The sequence below is a fragment of the Oxyura jamaicensis genome, chromosome 26 (genome assembly GCF_011077185.1).
Source record: "Oxyura jamaicensis isolate SHBP4307 breed ruddy duck chromosome 26, BPBGC_Ojam_1.0, whole genome shotgun sequence".
NCBI classification, from domain to species: Eukaryota; Metazoa; Chordata; class Aves; order Anseriformes; family Anatidae; genus Oxyura; species Oxyura jamaicensis.
In genome coordinates, this window is record NC_048918.1 from 6,141,661 (window position 1) to 6,165,382 (window position 23,722).

The 23,722-nt window shown below is 40.4% G+C and overlaps 1 long non-coding RNA gene across 1 annotated transcript; it reads left to right on the forward strand.

Annotated features, from left to right (window-relative positions):
- The first annotated feature begins 380 nt into the window (after window positions 1–380).
- Window positions 381–2,410, forward strand: LOC118178340. The gene is made up of 2 exons (XR_004756127.1): window positions 381–913; window positions 1,928–2,410. It is a non-coding gene; the product is annotated as an uncharacterized LOC118178340 (long non-coding RNA).
- The last annotated feature ends 21,312 nt before the right edge of the window (window positions 2,411–23,722 follow it).

The following is a 23,722-nucleotide window of genomic DNA, read 5'->3' on the forward strand; positions in this document are numbered from 1 at the left end:
AGCAGGCAGAGTCATGCTGCTCTTCCACTTCCAAACCTTGGAGTTTTGTCCCTGGATTATTGGAGAATGTATATCAACTCTGTTGTGACTAAACTGCTCTGTAATCAAGAAATTCAGTGAGATTCCAAACAATTAAAGGTCCCCTTCAGTCTATCTTGATTTTTTTTTTAAAGTCTCGGTGCTCCCGAAACTACTAAACCTTGATTTTTCTCTGTGTTTATTTCATAGCTGACTGTCACATCTTAAACTGTGATTAAAACTTCTCCAGCAGGGGCATTATCAGTGACCTCCACTGGGGATTCTCTGGCATGCACTAAGTTCAGTTCAGGTTAGGATACTTTTTTTACCAGATGGGGCATTTGGAGGACCTCCCTGTTCACATTCACAGGATCTTTTTCTCAGTCCTTTGCCCCCTGGTGCAGCGCTGAGGCGCATTGCTGCTGCAAGCACTCAGCCAGCCCGCAGCCTCTCGACATTCAGTGCAGCATCAGGTCTGTTGCTTTCCTCTGGTTTGCGATGCATTTGTACAGAAAATGAGATGACCGACGGTGGATGCAGGACTCTGAAGTTCTCGGTACTGAACTAATTTGGTTTTTGTGCCAATAGCTTTCACCAAATCATGTAATGTTCTCAGAATATGGAAATCTTGAGGATATCAAGGCCTTAGCTTACCAAAATGCTCTCTGGATCAAAGTCTACTACAGATTTACCAGAAAACAGCAAGATACATTTTCTCACGTGACTGAAATTGTGTAGGAATTAATCTGTGAAGCACCCATTACCAAAAGGAGTGAAGGGGAGCGTTCAGAGGCCGGTTGTGTGCGGGGTCCTTCCCCTGAAGCAGGAGGCGTGAGTTGACAGAGCAGTGACTCAGGCCAGAATGCGGCGCTTCAGACATAATACTTGCAGCTGAGTACGTAAGATCGATTTACATTTTCTTTTGTGCTTGAGGTAGGCGCTGAGCCTCTGTGTGGGGGTAAACATTTGCATGTTTGGCAATTAAGGCAGAGAGGAGCGCACACAGCACTGAGAGGCTGTTTTCACAAAATGTGATGAATTCTAAATGTGCTGTGTTAAAACAGAGATCAGAATACACACTAGGATAATTTTGCCTCTCTGAGGAAAGGCATTACCCTAATTCTGTGTTTCTCTGAAAGCTGGCAGTAGGCCAGCTCGGTGATTAAACAGACCAGTGTGTTACTGTGCTAGTCCGGGGAGATGAGGAAGTCGCCTCAGGTCCTTCGGTCTTCGTGCACACCGGGTGGTGGACTTCTGGGTGCTGGTCTGAAAAACGGTCCTTCCTGTTTGAGAAAGCATGAGAGATTGACCCATAAAAAAGAAAAGGTTGATTCATTGTACCACACTTGGAGGTAAAAAGAAAATAATAAAATAAAATGTACATGTTGTTTCTTATAACAAATGTGCTGGGTATCTCAGATTAGTGAAAGTGGGCAGAAGACAGATGTGCTATCTTTAAAAAGAAACCTGAATAAGAAACTCTTTCAGCCGGGCGCTGTCACTTTTGTCCAGCGTTGGCAGTAGCAATGGTGCATCATGCAGCAGTTTGCGAGAGCCACCTCTCACTGAAAGCTCTTAGTTTACATCTCAGGTATGTGGATGCCGAGGACCATCAAGCGCTTGCCAAAGGATTGGTATCAGCATTAGTATGTGTATATAATTTGTAGTCTTGTTTCTCCTATTCATCTTTATATAAACATGTTATTCTTGGCATAGAACATACTGCTCTTCCCTTTCACATACTCCTTTGTTAAAATCTCACTGCAATAAGTACTGTGATTTCTCTGGCTCTAATTATTCTATTCTTTCTTAGCATGTTAGTTTCAAATGATAACAAGGCCTCATGTGGCTTTTGCTACTATGCTGCTTAACACCATGGTTTTAATTTGTACTTTTTTGTTCCCTTCAGGAGGGCCATTCTGTTCCCTGTTTATTCGCTGATTTCTCTCAGGAGAGACCTGGCAGAACAGCACAGAGTAAGACCAGCATTTACCTTGAGCTGGCGGAGGAGCTGGTAGCGCAGCGTCTGCTCTCCTAGTTTCTGAGCTTCAAAGCTGCCACCACAGTGCCCCTGTCTCCTTGTGGGACATGGGAATTTCACTAGGACTGAACAATCGAGCGCTTGTATTACAGTTATTCCTGGAAGGAAAATTTTCTTACTCAGGTAGACAACTTTGATTGAAGTTTTTGCATTTATGTTTATTGGTTGCAATAAGGAGAGTTTTTTTCCCTTTTTTTAAAAAAAAAGCAGCTTAGGTTTACACGTTGGCATAGAACTAACTTGTTTAAAATCCTTGAAACTGTCCCCTGCCACTATTCAGCAATAGCAGGAGACTTTATTTTCTATGTGAATGAAGCCAAGAATGAAATAAAACATGAATCTTCATTAGAAGCTGTGATTTCAACCACAGATTTCTTCATAGTTCTTGTCTAAGTATTGCTCTTGAATTCTTGGCTGGCTTTAATGAAATGCTAGTCAGTTGTGGAAAATGGCCGTCTTTTTATTCTTTTTTTTTGTCTTAGAAGATTCAATTTCCTTAATTTTTTCAAATAAGTTTGTTTTTGCTTTTAGAAGGCGCTTCAAAACAAAACTGTCATTTTAGAATTTTCCCGAAATAAACAAGCTGTGCTTGTTTAACTTGCTTTGCACCATGCTCCTTTATTATTGTAACATCTGCTTCGAGATATTATTCTTAAAAATATCTTAAAAATATAAAAAGGACTATGCATTTAAATTGACAGCTGAAAAAATTACTCTAGTTTTGATTGTTGCTCTGCTTTAAAGTCATTCATTCTTCTGGTTTTTGATTCAGGATGCTTCCTTTTAAGAAGTATCTTCTAATGTTCGTGGACTGTGAGTTAAATTGCATATTGTTCCCTGAATGGGAACAGTTTTCTTCTTTAAGGCAATGGTATTCCTGAGAGTACTGGATTTGGATTAAGAAAAATATGAGTTCTTTGTCTGTATTTGAGAGTAAATTCCTTATTTAGATCAGCTGAACAGAAGGTGAGAGGAAATGCAGTGGGAAGACTGCAGATGTGTATTGATCTGCTATACCAGCCTTCATAACCAGAATTCTCCATAATTCACCTTCACTGTTGCTGATGGGTGTTAGAGTCTGTGCTGAATTTTTCTGTTTTGGGCCCTTAGTGGGTCGCGGTGGGAACGGGACCAGCCCCCAGGTGACATGCCAGCAGTAGCTGAATACGTTGGGCTGGCTTCCAAGTTCATCAGTCTTAAAATCAGGAATGTATTTTTCTGGTGGAAAGGGCAGTAACCCAGCAAGGGCGCTTGTCTGCGTGGTATCAAGGAGACTGTTGTCAAGGCACTGAGGGAGGAAAGGGGTTGCTACTGTGGGTGCTGCGAGTGCAGGGACGCTGGAGTTTAATTTTTTCATACTGGCTGTTAAAACCTCTGTACAAGCTATACTAATTTGCATCAGTGCTATTTGATGTAAATTTGGGTGATTTAATTCAGGTGTAGCTTTCAAGATGAAATAAAATCATAGCGATACTTTGTTCAAACTTATGTCACCATGCTGTTGTCATATACAAATGCAATGTATTAAAGTAATGATCTTACGTGGAAATGTAATTTCATTTGCAAAGCACAGCAAGGCTTTTAGATACAACACTGGGCTTTCTCTGAGTAGCTGTCAAAAATGCTTGCTTGAAGCTATTTTTCAATATGTATGTTTCATGAGCTTGTAACTTTTTTGTGAATTATTGGTTGCTTTTAATTGAATGTAACTTCCTCAAATTGAAATTCACTAGTGTGTTTATTATCAGTCCTGTGTTGCTCTTCAGTTGCTGAAGTCTAGCTTGTATAAGTTGATTCATCTCATGAAAATAATTTACAATATGTAAGTAACGAGTTAATTCCTTCAAGCTCTGGATAACCATCTCTCTTCAGTTATCTGTATTAAAAAAGTAAAACTTGAATTCCAGGTCTTTCAGATCATGGTACACTTGAATATTGATTTTTATTGTGTTCTACTTCAGTGCTGTTTCATTACTGGCTTTAATAAATACACAATAAATTACTGGTAATAAATACAATCAGACTAACAGATGATGTCTTATGAACATGGATTGTGATAAACATCAGAATTATCCTCTTCTTTTGGTATGGCTGTCTATAAATGTTATTTCTACCTGCATGATAATTAATTTTTCTTTCAAAAAGGTGGTAAAGACAATCAATGAGGTTGATGTGATTGTATGTGAATTACCCCTTACTAAAGTTTGTCTTCTTGAACTCACTCCACTGGGAAAGAGAGAAAATGCTTTCTTATAAATCCAGACTAGCATTGTTCTAACAAGAATCTAAACCAAAGGCTTACTGCAGAAGTTGCCAGAAAGCTGCTACACGTGCAGTGTGCTTGGTCAGCCCGGCTGGGCTGGGATCTGCCCGGTACTGCTTGGAGAAGCCCAGCAGCAGCCCCTCATCTGCGGGGCACCTTGGGGCTGGCGGGGGCATGGCCGGAGCAGGGCGCAAGCGGCTGTCAGAGCACGGGGTGCTCTGAGGGTAACTGCTCGCCTCACCGCGGATAACACGGGTAGAGGAGATACAGAGAAAAGGATCGCTGGCTGGGTGGAAAAAACCCTATGCCATGAGACAGAGGAAGGGTGGAAACAGAGCACAAAGGAAACAAATGCGGGGAACGGGAACGTGCTGTGTAGAAGAGCAGGACTAGGGGTTTGTTGCTCCTCTCGCAACACACTGAGGAGGAGGTAAGCAACGGCAGATAATTGGAAATGTTTTACAGGTGTTACTGTGCCTAGAGCAGCCACTGAAGTTCATCAAGATTCAGTAACTGTTTGAACTTTGGCTAAGCCTTGTAACATTTACGGCTTTACTGACTTGTACATGCTAATTTAGAACGCTGTACAGAAAGGCACAGATGTTTTGCTTTTTTCTTATGATTCCTGTATATCTCCTGCTTTGTTTACTTTTCAAAGTGAAGACTTGGGAACACTTCCCTCCCATGCACTGTTATTTACAACTTCTTCATTTTGTCAGCCAAGTGGGAGCTGTAGAAACTTGTGGAATCCCCACACATACAGACACGTCTGTGCCTGGGTGAAGTTCTTGAAGTGCACTGAGCAGAGAGCAGAGCCTGGCTGCTTCTGTGTGATGTTTTAAAACCTGTTCCTCAAGTCACATAAATTTCTGTCAGAGTCACCCAGAAACCGCTGCAGCCCTCAACATCCACATGTGTCACTGAGTTTTCCTGAGTGAAGTGGGGATGTGATACCCTTCCACCTTGGTTCTGTTGCAGGGGCCATCTGTATCTGCTCAGGGCTGAGGGGTGAGGGCAGCCTGGGCACAGGACCCTCGGGAGCTGGGCCCCAGGGCTGCACCAGGTGCTCACCTCCTGAGCCAGTTCCTCGTCCTTGGTGCTGCCGCAGGAGCCACGAAGCGGGCTGCAGCCTCGCAGCACCCGGAGGTGCTGTGCAGGGCTGCTTCTGGCAACTGCCCCAAGACTGTGGCTGGTCCTATGGCAGAGAGGGCACCCCCAGGTGGAGACCTGCCTGTTTCTGAGGGTGATTTGTGAGTTTTATTAACAGGAAGTAAAGAATAGGAAATTGGAAATATATATATTTTTAAATAAACTAGTCTTCTTAAATGATCGTTTAACCAAATGCATGTTATTGCATCTGGAAAATATGAATCTGAGTGACACTTAATCCATCCTGTATTCTTGGCTTGTAGGTTTGCAGCATTCAGTAGCTGTCTGCAGGCTATTATGCGTTTACGTAAAAACACTTCTAGAAGTTCTTGATTTAAGATGCATCATAGACTAAACATTGAAGTCACTTGAAAGAACAACCATGATCCCCTCCTTGCCCACCTAGCAAACAACCCACGTGCATTTTTAAGCCTGGCCACTAGACATTTCACTTCTTTGTAGTGCAAATTTGAATAAAGATCTCATGTCATTGAAAAAAAATGAATGGTTGGTATGTTCCAGTGTTGTTTACTTTCTGGTAAGCAAATTCAGTTTAAGGTATGCAACATCTGCCACTATCTACGAGCTATGAAGAACACTGAAGTTCCTTTTAGATTTTAAGATGTAAGGCAGGAGATCTCTGCAGTCATCTGCCAAAAATTGCCCTGAAAAGCAACTATAGTTACTTGGTAGTTCAGCCTGCAGTTCAGGCTATGAACGTTGGAATATGGAAGAATAGATTTAGAGCTGAGTTTCTACTGAAATGTCCTCAGTGCCTTTGTCAGAGGAATTTTGACAAAGTGTTTAGGGAGAATTGCATTTCCCTTGGACTTGGATCCTTTCACAGTTGTGTTTTGAGAGAGTTTCAGTGTTCATTATGTTTTGGGATTCAAATTGTGCCTCTTTTATTAAGGGCTGCTTTAGTATGCAGGAGAGGGCATCGCATGTAATTTGATGCAGACCAGTTTGCCAGGACTCATCTGCTTGCCATTTGAAAAGTTCATCAACTTTTGTATGTTCCGTGGGCATAATCAGGGGTGGTTGCATTGGGGCCTGCGGTGGCTGTTGTGACCAGCCCCAGGCTTTTCCTCTGTGGGTATGTAGCTGCCGATTTCTCCCTGCAGCACGGTGCTGGAATCCTATCCAGCCGCAGCCTACAGACATCTTCCGGGTGCCCTCTTCCCCTCTCCTTGGAGAAGGTGCAGGGAGGTGGGGTGGAGGGTCTTCCAAAGGGGTCTCTCTGAACCCATGGCTGGCAGGGCGCGGGCACGAGTGCTGCGCTGCTGCTTGCAGAGGGAAGGAGGTGTGGAAATGCTGCACTTGTGCTGGGGCAAGAAGCATCTGCTCGAGCCCCCGCTCAGCTGCAGCCGGGAGCGCTCAGGTCGGACGCGCCGCTGCCGTGCCAGCAGATTCCCCGCGTGGAGATGGGAGCGGCACCCAGTAAAATATGCAGCAGTTTTGTGCTTGGCCAGAAGAAGCTTGTTTGTAAAAAATCTTCTTTCATGTTGATGATGAAAGAGCAGATGAGAAGAAAAATTCCATCTGAAGTAGCTGCTTAATTACGGCTTGATATGGTGATGTAGTTTATCAAACTGTTAGTGGAAATAATCTTAGGGTAGAAAGAGTGTTTGCTCTAGAGCTGCAACTTTCAACTTGTTCATCTCTGGGGGTTCTTCATTATTTTCTAGTGTCACCAAGCGTTGTATAGCAAAGTTAAGCCCCTTTTTGGTCTGTTTGCTTTACTGAAACTTTTTGTGAACACTTCAAGAGTCACTCAGGGAGTCTCAGTCTTCAGTGGCCGTGAGCTGAAAACCCCTCCTGCTGAGCATCTGTAGCGGAGAGCGGTACAGCCGCTAGCGACTGACCAACATGGTCCCAGTAGAGTTTAAAACATGACCCAAGGTATTTGGATCTGCAATTAAATAGGTCTTAGGGGACCTGCAACGTTCTCTTAACTCATGAAATCAGGCTACTGGAAGAAACCAGATAATTAAACCAGTTCTACTTCTTGATATCCTAAGAAAAAAATAATCTGATTCAGTGTTAAGCACAAATAAATTATTTGTGTAATATCCTGGAAAATAAACTTCCTGTAGTGGTTAAGACTAGTAGCAAAAGTTAAAAAGAAATAGACAAAGCAACTGATGAGCAACTTTGTGCTTTTGTTTTGCATAATGTTTTTAACAAAAGTTAAAGATAGAAAAATGAAATGTAGCTAATCTTTAGATGACTAGCTGGTTCACTCTCTACTTCAGTATAGAAAGCCTCTTTAAAAGGCATTCTTTATCTTAAATAGTTGCTCTACTTGTAGTCAGTCTTCAGAAAAAGTAATTTGTATAATGTCTTGCCCATACACTTTGCATTCTGAAAGGAAGAAGTGCATAGGAGGTGGGTCGTGTCAAGAGTAAAACTTCAGTGAGTGTTAAGCAGGAAAATCACTCTTAAAACCAGATCAAAATAAAAAGCAGAAGTGCCTGCTTCAGTATAATTTTTCATTTTTCTTGCAAGACTTAGTGGAAGATTGCAACATAAATACAATGTAAGTAGGAATGAGGGCTGGTTTATTCTGTTCGGCACATTTCTTATGTTTGCATAGCTGGTGGCTTACCAGCTTCATCCTGCAGCTGAATTCAGAGATGCACTTATGTAAGTTACTTTTTTTTTCTGAAATTATTAAATATATATATATATAAAACCATTGACAAATAATTTGAGCTCACTGTAAGTCAGCATGCTGATGAGGAATTTTCCTACTGTGATTTGTAAAGTGATTTGTATGAAAAAGTCTAGACATAGGTGAATTTTTAAATAATTTTGACACAGTTTTTGCTTAAATAAAGAACAAGAACACCCAAACCATGTAAGACTTCCCCCCATCTTTAAGATTTCATTGCCAGTAGATGCAACTTTGTTTTGGTAATAGGCCAAGTTTACAATGACCTTCTCCCAGGCTGAAGGTTTGCTAATAGGCAGAAGCAGAGTTTGCTGGTACTACTCATTAAATCCAAGAGGATTAACATTCAGTTTATTTCCTCTAAAACCACAGAACTATCAGGAAATAACTAAGCCCTGAAGTTTTAGGTCTGTAGAGATGATTTCCGCCTAATGCATGTACTTCAGAGGAATTTCAAAATCCCGTTATGTAAGAGGGAAACAGAGTCCCGTATTAATCCAGGGGAATGATGTTTAATGGCTTGTTTTGTCCTTTATTGGTCTAGAGAATTCCTCAGAAATCAGCTGACCAAAAGTGCTAGCGAAGTATTTTTACCTCTGTTGCTGGAACTATTACTGCTCAGTAATTTCACTAATCTTCTTTGCAGTGAGATTAGATTGTAAATGCTTTGATGCTGGGAGAACTGTTCGTGAAAACAGCTTGGTACTGTGGGTACCATCAGGTGGAAGTGCCCATGCGTAAAAAGCTGTGTCACTCCATTACTGAGTAATATTTTGAAATATGTATTACCCTGACTGTGCTTCAAATTTGCAATGTTTTTGGAAGATAATGTTTGTAATGTGAGCTTTAATGCAATGTATTTGGTATATGACAAAAATACAAATGACCTAAGCTTGAAGACAAAATTGCTATGATTATATTTCAGATTGAAAGCTAGTCCCTGTTGTGTAAAACAGTTTTGTATGAATAAATAAAAATTATTCTGGTCCATTATTCAAGATTTGACATCTTCAGCTGCTACTCATGTATGTGTTTTTTTCTTGTTTGTTTTAAATCACTTCCTGCAGAAGTATTAATACGCTATATTTATAAATAATTTTAAAATGTATTCATCGATAGGTATGAAAGGTTGATGTGTCTACCTGACTTGTGGTTAAACTTCTTCAAAAAGCTGAGGTGATGGCCAACTGGCTTATGTTATGTTTTGATGAACAGTTATGTCCTTGACAGACCTATGTACTATCAAACCCTAGTTTGTGGCTCACTTAAGGGCAGCAGGAAAACTGTTTTTCGCAGTGCAAGGCCCGAACTATGTAGTGAAATTATGAACTATAGCAACTTGCCTCTGAACTGCAGGCTTTCCTGTCTGCCCTACTTACTCAGTGTAAAAATACCTAATCCTGTGGATTTTATTTCCCTCTCTGTAGGACAGCAGTGAGTAATTACTTTTCTCTAGTGAAGGCAGAGGTGCTGGAAAAGTTTAATTAATGCCCATTAGGAGATGCTACTAGTACTTAAATGAATTCATTAGGGTAGGACACTTAATGTTCATCAAAATAGTGAATAATTGCAGGGGACTGTATGGTTTTATATTATACTGCATATTACTGCATATTTTTCTTTCAAGTTATGAGTTTACTAAAATGGAATATTCTTCCATTCAGTCATCAGTCTCTGATATGCAATGTGGAATGTCATACTGTAGGAACAGTAAAAAGGTTTTTACCCGAGGAAGTTCTTTCTGTGTTTTTCTTCTTGTACCGGGTGAAATGCAGAGAAAAAAAAAAAAAAGACTTAAATCAATTTCTGCTTTGTTAAATCACCTTTCGGGGGGCATACAATTTGTTCTGAAATTGTTATTTGCTGCCTTTTGGCAAATACATCGGATTTTTTTTTTTTTCTTAATTGAACTGTGTTGTTAAGAGGTCCGTTGCTTTATCTGGTTTGTAGGGTTTCAGAGATGTTGGATATTAAGGCAACTGCAAAGGAAAACTATGCCTGTTCATGCATTGTAACTTCTGTGCTGTTCAGTATTTACAGTTATTACTTAAACATAAGAAAACTGTTTAAAGTTTGTTTAAAAACAGAGGAGAGAGATGAGTTTTTCTATTTCCAGAATTGATCGTTATGGGAAAACGGGAAGTATTTTTAAAAGCTGGCTGTTTTTTAGCTCTTTAGTAGCTCAGAATTTTTGAAACTGAATTTTAGTAAAGTATACCCACAGTATGAGACCTGATGTTTAAGAGAGATTTTAAGACAGCCACAATAATAATAAAAAAAAGAATATGTAAAAGATGTAGAATTAATAGAAATAATGAGGAAGTTTTTTTTTTTTTTTTTTTTTTTTTTTTTTTAAGGCAGTCGCAGTCTTTGACAGAAATTTGGATCTTACCTGCAGAATTTAGAATTCAGACATGCGCTGGGCCCTTACTTCTGGCTAGTTGCAGTGATCTCAAAAGATTTAGTATTGCTGTTGCATGGAAGTAGAGGTTGTAAATGCCAGGTGTGAAAATTTTCTTACATTTAATAACTATGTGGAGTTAAAAATAAAATCTGTTGTTTAAGCAGAGCATGTTTTAAATATTGCACCTTAAAATTTATTCTTAGCCTATGTGTCGGTCATGGATTTTTTTTATTACAGTAACCAATTATGCAGTTGCCTCTTTTCAGGTACATTCCGTCTGACACAGTAAACCCCTCCACTGTACACAGTGTAAAGAGGTGCTCAGCTTTTGTAGCAGATATTGATGATCATCATACCAAACACATACAGCGTTGATTTCACCTGCATGTTCTGACAGTGCCTTCAGGAAAGCCCAGTTAGATTCTTATTAAGAATTTAAACTGGCAGACAAAGAAAAGCTAGTCTTTGTTTCAGCACATTATTTATTTGAACAGCAAGACATCTGTTTTCTTCTCTTTGCTGTTTCTGTATAGCTGCTAATAGGGACTGAGCTGTGAATTTTGGAGTTCAAATACTTTTGTTTAATAACAAGGAAGTACTAGCTACACAACTGCTCCCTGATTATGAATCGATATGGTGAGTAAAATTAGGAAGGAAGAGAAAAATGTTAGGAGAAGATAGGTAGGATGTTTTCTGGAGCACTTACCTTAGGCATTTTGCAAGACTAAGCAATGCCCAGTAAAGCTGTTGCCCTTTTGAAGCCGTGGTTTCTGTGCCCAAAGTAAGTCCTGCTGAGCTTGCCTGAAGGTTGTTTCAGGTCTGTGGCTTTTAAACTTGCAGGCTGGCGTTAAGTCTTTGTTTTCATGCATCAAATTCATTCTACAGCCAAATAAAACGGAAACTTGCAGGTTTTTGGATGTTTTTCACCAGGACTTGTCCTTTTGGCAGATTTTGATCTGAGTAGTATTTTAATTTCTGGTAAAATCTGTATTTACCCACTTGCATCTTCTTTGGATTTTCTGAATATTTTCTGCCTAAGTATGTGAACAGACGGAAATTTCTTAGAGCCTTTGAGGGGAATAACCTGTCAAGTAGAGTGACTGTATTGGGGAAGTAGTGGCACACGTGTCAGTGTTACGAAACGGGGGAGAGGGATCTCTGTTTAGATTACTCCAGAGGCCCACAGATAATTATTTGACTTCTGTAAAGAGAAATATATAAATAAACCTCCACATTCTGTACCTTTCTTGGTACCTTTGATTGCTTCAAAGGAGGGAAAATGAGTTCCTTTGGAGAGAGCCGAGGCAGGTGAGGCCTTGCGAGGATAGAGCCAGGTGGAGGTGTTTCAAATACAGCAGAAATCCACTACAAACTTTGGAAAACAACCATTGTCAAGAAAGAGTGAATAAGAAAGAGCAGCCCATTAACCTCTGAAAGGATTACTGAAATTACAGGAAATTTTCTGAGGATTGCTGTTAATATTTCACTTCATTCTGGCCTATGGAGGTGGCAATAGTTGTGGATTTTTTTTCTGTGTTCTTCTCTGTAATTCTGCCATGCTTAAACAGATATTCCATAGATTGAAATGCAAATTTGGTACTGAAGGTCAACTAAAGCTGGAAAGCAGTTACGGCAGTTCCTCCTGTTTGGTATTTCTAATAAAGGTGGAAGTGCTCTTTTGATTCTGTTCATTTCAAGACCAAACTCAAAATCCCACTTCTGCCATGCTGTTTGACTGGCTGCTCCAAAGCGACATCTGGGTGCTAAGGTCATGCTCTGGAGGGATTGTACAACTGAAGAGGCTGCATTTAATACTTTCCCTTTTTGACAGGAGGAAGAGATCAGCAAGGCATGAGGTTTAGGCCATGGAATTTTTCCAGAGGTGATAAAACCTTTGGAGCATTCATAATTCAGGGCTGATTTTTATTTGTTTATCTATTGTAATCTTGAGTTCATTTGTCTTGAGAAAATAGTGCAAGTAAATCTGAAAGCACCATGTCCAGGCTCTGAATAAGGAAGCATTTTAATAAGTATTTATTGTGGGTAATAGAAATATCTGCTCTGTGAAAGACTGTACTCTGGCAATAGCAAAGCATTTCAAAGAGATTACTCCAGAATCTATGTGGTCAGACGAGGGTGACAGAAAAGCAAATGATGCAATAAATACAGGAAAAAACTACTGTGCTGTCAGTTTTGGTTTTCCTATTGGGGTGTATGTACATAGCTGCCTTCTGATTGATTGTGAATTGAGAACAGAAATTAGATTTGGCTTTTCCTTCAAAGCTGTCTTGTTATTTGAAGTGCTTTCTTATGAGAATTCCATTTCAGTGTCAGTCTTGAATTTAGTGAGCTCTTTAAGCAGATATGAGACCAGCCATTGGAGACAGCTGCATGAAGACGACGATTGGCAAGCTTCCCAAGCTGAATGCACCACAATCCAAGAGCTAAGGTCTCTCAATGTGAAACTTTTATGATTGTAACAGAACGATCCTTCCTGTCACATAGTCTATACAAGCATTACTATTTTGTGTAAGACATCTACCATGTGTAGAACTTCGGGAGGCAAAAATTAAGCTGAAATCAGGTGGTGAAAGTTGATCACTGATGATCTAGTAGATAACCATTCACACAGTTATTTTAGATATCTGCCAGAGATTAGTTATTATTTTGTTCTCTTCTTTAGGTTTTAATTATTGTGAACTGCTGCTACGTCAATTTTGTGGCCATTTACTGTGCACTAAGAAGGGAGAATGAGTGGCGTAGAAGTGAGGTGATATGTTCCTATTTGTATTTGACTACAGTCGTGGGTGATAAGGACCTTTTAAAATCAGATTGTTTAGGTTGTATAAGACTTACATAGACTCATTATGGTTGTATAAGACTTACATTAGGTTGTATAAGACTTACATAGACTCATTATGATAGAAAGCACTAGGTAAAAATAAAAGTGACGGTTGTCTTACTTTGAAGTTGCTGTCTTTGTTTATCAACTCTTCTTCAGGTAGTTCTAGTTTATAAGATGTTTTCAAGTAGCAGAAGTTTGTTCTGAAGATAAAAATAATTGATGCATTGTTTCCTACGTAGAATGACCCCTCTATAAATGAACAAATGCTAACACAGCTTGCTAGAATTTAATCTTCTATAGAACTGATCTGCGTCTGTACTTAGAAGGTTATGTAGGTAGTAATGAAAGAGTTTTGTTTAATGTTCATAAGTTTTGTTTATTAAAACCAGATTTATACTTTTAATGAATGGGTTACTTGCCCTTTTTTAATCTGCCAATCTCTCAAATTACAGATGTTCTGAAACTCTATAGCAGAAATACTTCTTAAAAGATTGTCTGGTAAAAGTCCCCCTTTGGAAATCTTACAGGTCTTTCTTTTAGCATCTTTTGATAATATTTAGCAGACAAAAAGCGCAGATCAGAGGCAGCAGCTAAATCTGTTCAAAGTCGCTGGGCACTACAGGCCGCATTCTGTAAGGTAGGCAGCCGTGCCGGCGGTCACTGAGGGGGCTTGGGTGTTGGAGAGGAGCTGCTGCCACGCTCTGCAGCAGGCACACCATCAAGGCGGCTCGTCCTGGCGGTGCTGCCACTGGCTGCGGGTGCAGCGCCCGCTGCGGCTGAGGCTGCTTGGGAACGTGAGGCCGCTGCTGGGAGGGCAAGTTGCACGATTCTGCCTCATGCTCTCCTCCTCCGCTGAAGTAACCTCACATAAATGCCTTGGGAGGGGGATAATGAGAATATCTCTTACCTGCTGCCTGTCTGCTCTAGTTAGTGCTTTCAGTCTGCGAGACACACACATTCATTAGTAGTCCAAAGGTTCCAATATTAATCACCATTTGTTAATAAACTCATTTACCACTTTCAGCTTCCACATGCTCTGTTGAGGCTGCTTTCTTAGTAACTACGGATAGATAAGGAAAAGCAGAAATGCTGAGAAGCAGATGTTGTGTGACCAAGTACCCAGCTGTGCATTAACAAAATGAATCTCATGGTGATTAGTTAACAATTCCTTGGCATTCAGAGGCATATGTAAAACAGTAAACACAGCATGAGGAAATAATAATAATAATAATAATAAAATTAAAAGCATTTTCTGAGCTTAAATCATTGGCAGCATCAGTTCAACCATCTGTGTTGAGAAGAGCTGACTGTTGTGGGTAAGTCATACCAAGGTCAACTGAAGTGACTTGAAGTACTTAACCCTTTGTTAGTAAAATGTAATGTTTCTGTTTCCTAATCATGAGGTGCCTCCTAATTTGAATGACAGAGTGGCTGTGAATAAGGGAAAATAAGTACTGTAGAGTTTTTACTTGCTATTAGGTAAAGATGTTTAGTCAACACCAGCAAACACAGGAACTGACAAAAAGACAGGCAGCCGCCACCTGTAGTTAACTTCTGAAGTTTGAAGTGAAGTCCGTGTTCCATTTCTGTATGGGTGAGTGCGTGTGAAGGAGGAAGATAAAGATTGTTACGACCTTCTGGCTATATATATAGCAGAGCTGTGGCTGCAGGTACAGTAGTCTGTCCTCTGGAATATTTTTTTCTGCAGTGCCTTTTTATTTCTCAGAGAAATGATTTAGTTTGTGCTAGACTGTGAATGTCACCACCCTTCCATTTTTACCCCCTTCACCTGTTTTTCTCACGGGTTACTCATCACAGGTTATAATAGTCTGAAGATCAAATTTATAGAAAGCTTGTAAGTTGCTTTTAAGCAACTTTAGAAACTATAACACTGCTTTTTAGCAGTTGGGTATGAAAGGATTTACAAAAATCTCTGAATGTTAATTCTGAATTACATTTCTCTCTAGAAAAAGGAGAGAGCCTTTTGTTCACATTGTTCAGAGGGTATGGTTTTTAGTATCAGCTTTTCCCCAGACATGCCAGGCTAAGATACTGCTAAATTTGAGCATTTCATTGGAATAACTTTGGAAGAGAACTTCAAATTCCTGGTTTAGAATAAATATGCATTTTATAATTTTTTAATATATTTTGAAATGTCATAATTAGCATGCTGTGTGGTTTGTGGTATTATTGGGCTGCATCATTACTTAGAATGTACTTTTCCTCCCTGCAGAAGCACAGAAATCAAATGGTGACAGCACGGTACTGTTGGTCCTTCTTAGCTTGTGTTTGGCTTCTGCTATTGCAGATATCTTCTAGTTATTGTCCAGCGGTGCTGAGGAACAAATGAGATTCCACAATAGCTACTTCGGCAATTTGCTTGATTTTTAGATGTGTTTTCATGCAAATAGGTTATGGGAAGAGAGTGATTTAGATTTTAAACTTAAATGAAGGAATTAACCCACATTTTCAGAGTTTGGTTTTGTGAATTGCACATACTGAGCATGTTGCACTGACGTCCTGTGCGCAGTCCACCTGGAAGTTTCCATAGGTGTAGATATAAATTGAATCAATGGCTCTAAGGGACCCTGCTTGGGGAGGGGGCCAGCCTGGGTGATCTGCGGGGTCAGGTCCCTTTGAGCTCACTGTAGCGCGATTCTGTGAGCACGTGCTGGCAGTGGGTGCTCGCGGCAGGAGCTGACCCCAAGTATCTGCCTCACCTCGCCTCTCCCGCAGCACAGGTAGCAGGAGAGAGTAGGGCTGTATCACCTGCCTACGTTTGTTAGTAATTTCAGTTAACAGGCCAAACTGCGGAGGTGAGTGTGGAGTCACTTCTGGCGGCTCTTCTAAACAGGCAGTAGCTGTCAGCAGCAGTGATGTGCACCGCTCCCGACCTGCTTTGGAGGTCATGGGTCAGCACCTTTGGTGTAATTGCACCGGGTTGACTGCTCCGATCTGCGGCTTGCATCGTAGGACTTCTGCAGGAAAGTGTTGTGCTGGGATGAGCTAGGAGTCTGTCCTGTTTCAGTTCTTGTTTGAACTTTGATAGAAAGCAATGGAATCCCAAAAGCTTGGCAGGTTCTCTGTGCTGGCATTTAGCTCTTCTTGCGTGTTCTTTCCAGAGAAAGCAGTATTTCTTATTTAATTGATAATCCTGGGTGCCATAACTGAAAATAAATTGTAGTAAATTAATAGTGATGAGATAATAGGATATGCTGTGTGAGGGATAAGATAAATTCCTTTCATTTTTAATATTGCACAAGGATCAACACATAGAGAAATTTTCTTTCCTTACATGATTACTTTGACAACATGCTGTTAAGATCCTAAACACAATTTTCCTTGCAGAAGATGTTCAAAATTAAGTTAGAACAAATTCTAGTTCACTGAATGAAGTCAGCGAGATTCGTGAGGGTGATGGGTGGCTGTGGCTGCTCCAGGGCCGAGGTTTGAACTGGAGCAGCCCCTGGTGAGCCTGGTGGCACGGGCCCTGGGCTGCCTCCTGGCTCAGCTGCAGCTTCCCCCGTAAAGGAAGTGCTGAGGAAATGATGGAAAGTGTTCATGGCTGAAGTCTGCATACAGGTGAAGGAGAGAATTGCCGTATTTCCCAGATTTGAAGTATTTTGAAAGATGCGGGTAGGTTTTGTGCTTTTTTCTTACTTTTAGTTTACTGTTAGTAACACTGTGTGAATTGGATACACTTAAAATAAAGCTGTATAGTGGATGTTCAGTACATTTGCAGAGGCATTCTGGGGAAAAAAAAATAAGTCTTTTTGGATTCCTTACGAGTTTGACTTAACTACAGTTGACACTAAATGCTACTTTGTAGGTTGTGTTTTGAGAGGAATTTTTTTTCTTATTTTATTTTTATGAAATTGATATGACTTAGGCAATCTAAAAGTTGCAGTGCTGTTCATGCCAGAACTTTAAAATGTCAGCGTTTATACTTTTCTCTAACCAGCTTGTTTTTGCTGAGAAATCTGTTGAACAATCTGTGAGAAATACAAACCTGTTTCCTTCCAAGCAGGCTTATGTAAAAGAGGACATCTGTAAGAAACACTTCGCAGCCTTCACTCCTGCGACAGTGCGTCTTGGGTTTCCGTATGCTCAGTCTCCGGGCAGCTGTAGGGACTTTGCTTTGGTAGATGCTCTTCGCTTCTTACCAAGAGTTACTGTACATGCTGGTGTATCCTGATCCTTAGTTACTGTGGCAGACTGAATAACGCTTCTCTCAGTTCCAAAATTGAGAGAAATGTGAAATGTGCGTGAGTCAGGCATGGCCAGTGTACACCTTAGACAAAGGGAGCTTTTTGTGGGAGGTGTTGTTGTTGTTGTTTTCCAATTAAACTTTAAGATGTCTGTAATCAATACGGCTGTGACCACAGCACACTTGTTCATTTGATGCAGGGGAGTGCTGACCTAGAACTTAACGCTGATATTTTTAAATTCCTGGGAGTCCTTGGGAGCGCAGTGAGGCACCGCGGTGTTGTCTGGAGCTTGAATTTATTGCTGCACTGCCTCTCTCTGGCATAGCAGCAGCTATCCTTAGGGAATGTCACAGCCTGTGCTTTGAAATGCTGGGATTTCCTGAATTCCTTGAAAAGCCTGTCTGAGAAGCTCTAGTTCTCTCCCATCAGCCGCGTTGCGGCTCTGTTGCTTGCCGCACTAGTTGTGGCGGGTGCATGGCAGGCAGACCCTGCCCGTTCTGCCTTGTCCGAGCCTAGGGCAGTGCTCCCAGCCTTGCAGTCGCTGCCCCCTGGCCTGGGGTTTGGGTACACATAGCTTGAAATGGGCTTTGTAGGTTTAGTGAGGAAGAAGACCAGAGTGTAGCAGATGGAAAATAAGGTGACTGCTATCCCTGTCTTTTCAAAAAAAAACAATAATTGTGTCAATGGCTCTGCTCCGCAAAGGTCAGTGATGGGTGAGGAACAATTGGAAACAGTGGGGAGAGGGAGCTGAGCGGGTGAAAAATGCCAGTTTTGGCTGTGGTTCATGGTGATTCTTCATTTTTTGTGGCTGATCTGATCCCAACATGCAAAGCTGAACTTTATTACACAAATAGTTTTTTTTGTGGTAAGAGAGCAACTCTCTAGCCTGAGTTTGTATGGACAGAACTGTCTGTTCAACAAGGAAATGTAACCAGCACGAGCTAGTGTGTGGAAATGGACCGGGATCTCACGAGCACAGCTGTGTTAAAGTGACGTGAAGCGGGGACGTTGGGATGGGTCTGGTGGCCCCGACCACAGCCTGCTGCCATGGGCTCCGGGCTTAGGGCAGGCAGGAGGGAGCTCGCCCTGCTGCTCATGGCCAGAGCCGAGTGGCGAGCTCTGTGGCGAGCTGCTGCTGGCTGCGGTGGTGAGTCACCGAAGGGTTTGCTGTGTTTCAGGAGAACAGAAATACGGTATCGCTGTCAAACTCTGCTCTGCCAATCTCCAGACTGAAATAGGTTAGTGGGCCTAGAAATTATACACAGTATAATTGCACGTCTTGCTTCCTATGAAAAGCAGGCTAAAAATAAGCCTACATATTATTTGAATAAGTTCTAATCAGAGCACGCTGGGAAGAAAAAAAAAGAAAAAAAAGGTCTTGGCATGTGAACATGTACCCTTCTGCTGGGAAAATAATGCCAAGTCCCAAACAGATTAAATCGCTTGTGTAACACAGAGCAGCTGCAAGGACATTTTTATTTGGGGATATGACTGAAAAGTGTCATTCTATAGAACTTCACGCTGCTTAAGCAATAAGATATGGTATGTTATACATATGTCTGTATGTGAAATGTGACGCTCACTTAGGGCAAACACCAGGGCAGACAGCTGTTGCCCAACACTGCAATGGGTTAACCTGTAAACGTGCCCTGTTTGGAATCCTTTGTTAGGGTGGGCTATTTAAGCAGCACTCATTAAGTGCTTGGTAGCTTTAAATTTACACATCAGCTGCAGGTTATCAAAGGGAAACATTAGTATTAGAACAGTTTTGAGACAACACTCTTTTCAGTTGTGTATGTTAACTCTGCTCTCCAGAGCAAATTGTTTTCTTGCAGTCTCAATAAATCATTTTCTCTAGTGTGAATATACTAAAACCCCACACATTGGAAATTTAAGGAAATGAGTGACAGATTGTTTATAAATTGGGAAAAACAAGCCATAGCTCTCCTAGGGAAATTCACTTCTACTGTCTGGGTGCTTGTCTTTGTGTATGGGGGGGTTATTTTATTTTTATATTTTTAATGTATTATTATAACCTCTAACAGCTACAGAGGATTCTGATTTTGTAGCTCACAGCACAAGAGTAGCAGCCACAGATACTGCTCCTGCCAGACAGCCTCTGTAGGTGTAGTCACTTATGCACTGATTAAAACTCAGCAAGAGATTGAGTGTGTGATTAGGAAGCCTTTATTAAGTAGTCAGTGCTATTATTAGAACAACCCAGTATTACAGAATTTTTGAATGTTTGTGTATTACCAATTGTAGGTGTTGCTTTGTCACATTAGATTTCTGTAGCATGCTCCTTTAATATGCTTCAGCCCTGTGTAGTGACACCATACAGGCTTCATCACCAGCACGATCCTCCCAGCGCATCATATTCTGTCCTGCTAATTGTACCTTGTATTCATCTTCTGTGGAGATGTCAAAAACCTGCTGTCTCTCATGCTTTGCATTTCTGTCTTTCAGAAGCATAGTTAGATCTTGAGAATCTAAGTTTTGTTTTGTGAGGTGTTTCAAGCTCTCAAGCTGTGTTCATTGAGCTTTATAGATACCTGTGTAAGTCCTTTTATTTTTTTGTTTCAAACCGGGCAGTGACAGAGGCACTTTATCTGGATTCTTGTTTTCTGTCATCAGTGTGAACACATCTTATTTGAGATGGAAATCATGTGCCATTTCAGCAGATGAAGTGCTGTGGGGACTGCTAAAAATGAGGACAGGAACAAGCAGAGCAGTGCTGGAGGCAAGGGAAAAGGGCAGTTCCAGTAGTAGCCAGAGAGAATCATGGTTTTTCCCTGCTGACCTGCAAGTACGGCTTAATCTGGTGTATAAACAGCAGTAACTCAAGGGTGACTTTCCACACAGAAACTCTTCCACTGACTTTTTGCCCCCCAACCATCTTATAGTATCAAAATACAAAATACTGTTCTGAGAGCTGGGAGCAGTAGGAAAGATATACGTCTTTGCTTTTAGGTAGTACCCTACAGTAATTAAAAGCAAATTCTCTTGAATTGTGCTTGTTTCAGAAAGTTGTAAAACACTATCTTTCCCATGAATTGTGTGTGATATATGCTGCCTCCCAGTAAAGTGTGGGAAGCATCTTGAGAAAAATAGAGAATTAAAATATGGATGCAAAATAGAACAAATCTTTATAAATAGGTGAAAGATTGTTGATCTGTTCAGTATTTTTTTTTTAAAGAGAATACGAAATCAAAGAGAGAAGAAAGTCTCCATATATTATGTAAAAGGTCAAACTGTTCTCTTGTGGAAAGTTCTTTGGCATTTTTCTTCCCCACTGTTAAGTTGAAGGAAATGGTTATGTTTGCATTTTATTTGAAACCCATTCATTATTTTAAATCATTTGAGTTCTACTCATATCTCCTTCAGTTTCTGATCTTATATCAGAAACAGCTGTACAGTTCTTTGTGCTTTGCCATTCTCCTATTTAATAATAGCTACACTAAAATACTTGGCGTTATCAGAGAAAAGCCTACCCATTTGTAATTCTCCTGACTCTATTTCCATCGTTAATGGATTTTTGTGTGTGCGCAATGTATTACTGTAATTATATCTGATAATATTATATTTGAAGCTAGCATCTGAAAGTTTGAAGTTCTTCACTCAAAGGATTTTCATTTTAAAAATCCTTAAAGCAGACGATGTATCAGGCTATGCTTTTGCTACCAGTGCATTATGTAGAACAAACTTAAAATGATGCCTGCTGTCATTTAATGGAAATCATGCACAGGCTTAGAATGTCTGTAGATTTAATGAGATATGCAAAAGAAAAAATAGCATTCATTGAAAAATAATGAATTGAATATGTTGTCCACCAGCAATTACCAGCATTTCTCATCATCTCTAATTTTTTTTTTGAAATACATGTTTCGTGTTAGCCCCACTAAATATACTTTACATTCATGAAGAGATGAATGCCTCTTGACAAAACTGTGCTGACCTGGGATGAAGGAGAGTCATATAATTAGATTAGTGTATTGCAAAATGTTTAGTTTTGGAGTATGGTAGTGCATTTATATGTTGATTTCCTACCTACATGTTTCCAAATACAGCTGGACTTAATTTACAGCTTCTTCTGCAGTTTACAGTTGGCGCACATCACTGACAAGCCACGTTACGCTGCTGCAAGAGCTGCTGGCAGCACCTGAGCAGGTTGGATGAAGGTGCTCCATTGGTGCTCTGCCACCAGAGCCCCTGTGGCTTTTAACTTGAGCCTTACTGATGCTGTATTTGTTTGGTATGTGTTCTGGAATGTGAGGTAAATGCTTTTACCTTCAGGTGGTTTAAGGAAAAGCTGTATTTGTTGCTGTTTGTGGTTAGACAGGAGCTGCCCCCCGGGCTGTGTGCAGGGGCAGAAGAGTCTCTCCCACCATGGACTTCTTCCTGTCTGGAGCTGGGTGGAGGATGTGCTGGGTGGATGGTAGCAGATGCTTCTTTCATCTGTGAAAAACCTTTTGGATTCATAATGCTGGGCCCTTATTCCTTTTTTCAAAGATTGTCAACTATGACACATCTATTTGCAAACTGAGGCAATTGTTAGTTGGGTAACAAGTGTTATTTTAATATACCAACCAAATGGCATTGAAAGAATCCCTGCAAATGCCATTATGTTCTGCCAGTATTTTCTTTCTTCTTCCTTCTGCACTAAACAATGGATTTTTCTCATGGTAGATGAGGATCCCAGCCACAGACATTCACTATCTTGAGGCTTCTGTTACAGTTGATTTTGCTGTTCCTATACTGCCAAAAATAAAAAATTGAAGGATAGAATACAGGCTCCTGCTGTTCACATTCCGTCACTTGTCCTTTTCAGCTCTGCTTGTTGTTTCAGAATAAACCATGCATTATTTGCCAATGCTTTTTGTATTTATTAGATTGTTTAGGGATGTACCTTTCAAACCATATTTTAGTTATCTTCAAAAGTTAAAATGCTTTTAATGAAAAAGTTCATAAGTAAACACAAAGTTAAATTATTCTTGCATAGGTTTACCAACACTGGACTCGTATATTGGGTGGAATGTTTCCACCACTATAAGATTTCAAGGAAGCACTACAACACAGTATATGTCATCATGGTCAAGAATGAGAACTGAGAAATACTCTCCTTGAATCAGTCACCACATTCACTGAAGATCTTAAAGCAATGTTCAGCAAAGGCTTGTGTTGATCACCCCTTAGATCATTTTTAGTGATGAGCAATCTCTTAAATCTGTAGGCTTAACAAGTCAAAACTCAAATTTACTGGTGTTTTCAGAGTGCATTTTATGTTGTGATACTTAATGCTGCTTTCAAAGGAGTGGTCTGATGCAGCTCAGGTGAGAATGCCCTGGAAAAGCCAAAGTACCTTCAGTAAATGTGTGCTTTGCTTCCGTTCCAAGCAAGCAGCTTAGTTTGGTTCCTGGTTTTGCAGGCAGGCATTAATATAAATTAACGAGTGAATTTAATACCAGGTTACTAACAAAAATTGGAAGAGCCAAAGTGAAGTGGGATGTACATATTTTAATGAGTTTGTGGCAACCTTATTTCTTAAATCTGGAGAAACATTTTTTTGTTTATTTCAGAAGTTTGTACAACAAACTTTTAAGAATATTTTTTTAGCTTTCAAATAGCAAACGAGTCTAGTTTAATGGGCTATTGCAACTATGAAATGTCTTAAGATTTTATATACAGAAGACCCGATGTAAATTATTCTGTGAATTGTTGTACATCTATCATGTGCATGTAATTAGATGAATCTGACATAGCCTGTACTTTTTCTGAATTTGCAGACTATCTTTAATGACACAGCCATAGTTCTGCTCCATGAAAGATCCTTAATTCAATTTTCTTTAAAGAAGATTGACACTAGTAACATTCTCACAGCAGGTAATCAGCAAATGCTCTTCACCGTGATTTCTGTACAATGCAAAGAAACAAGATATTTGATATTGTGGTTAAAAGTTTATGGATTAGTTGTGTTGCTGGGAGGAATTACATTCCCTGCTGTGCTGCACTGGCAGGTCCTGCAGCTCCTCGGCCAGCTCTCTTCTCTGCCCCTCCTGCTTCCTCCCACCTGTGCCGATGCTTTGGGGCTTCCCCGCTTTGCCAGTTGTTCCAGCCTCATCT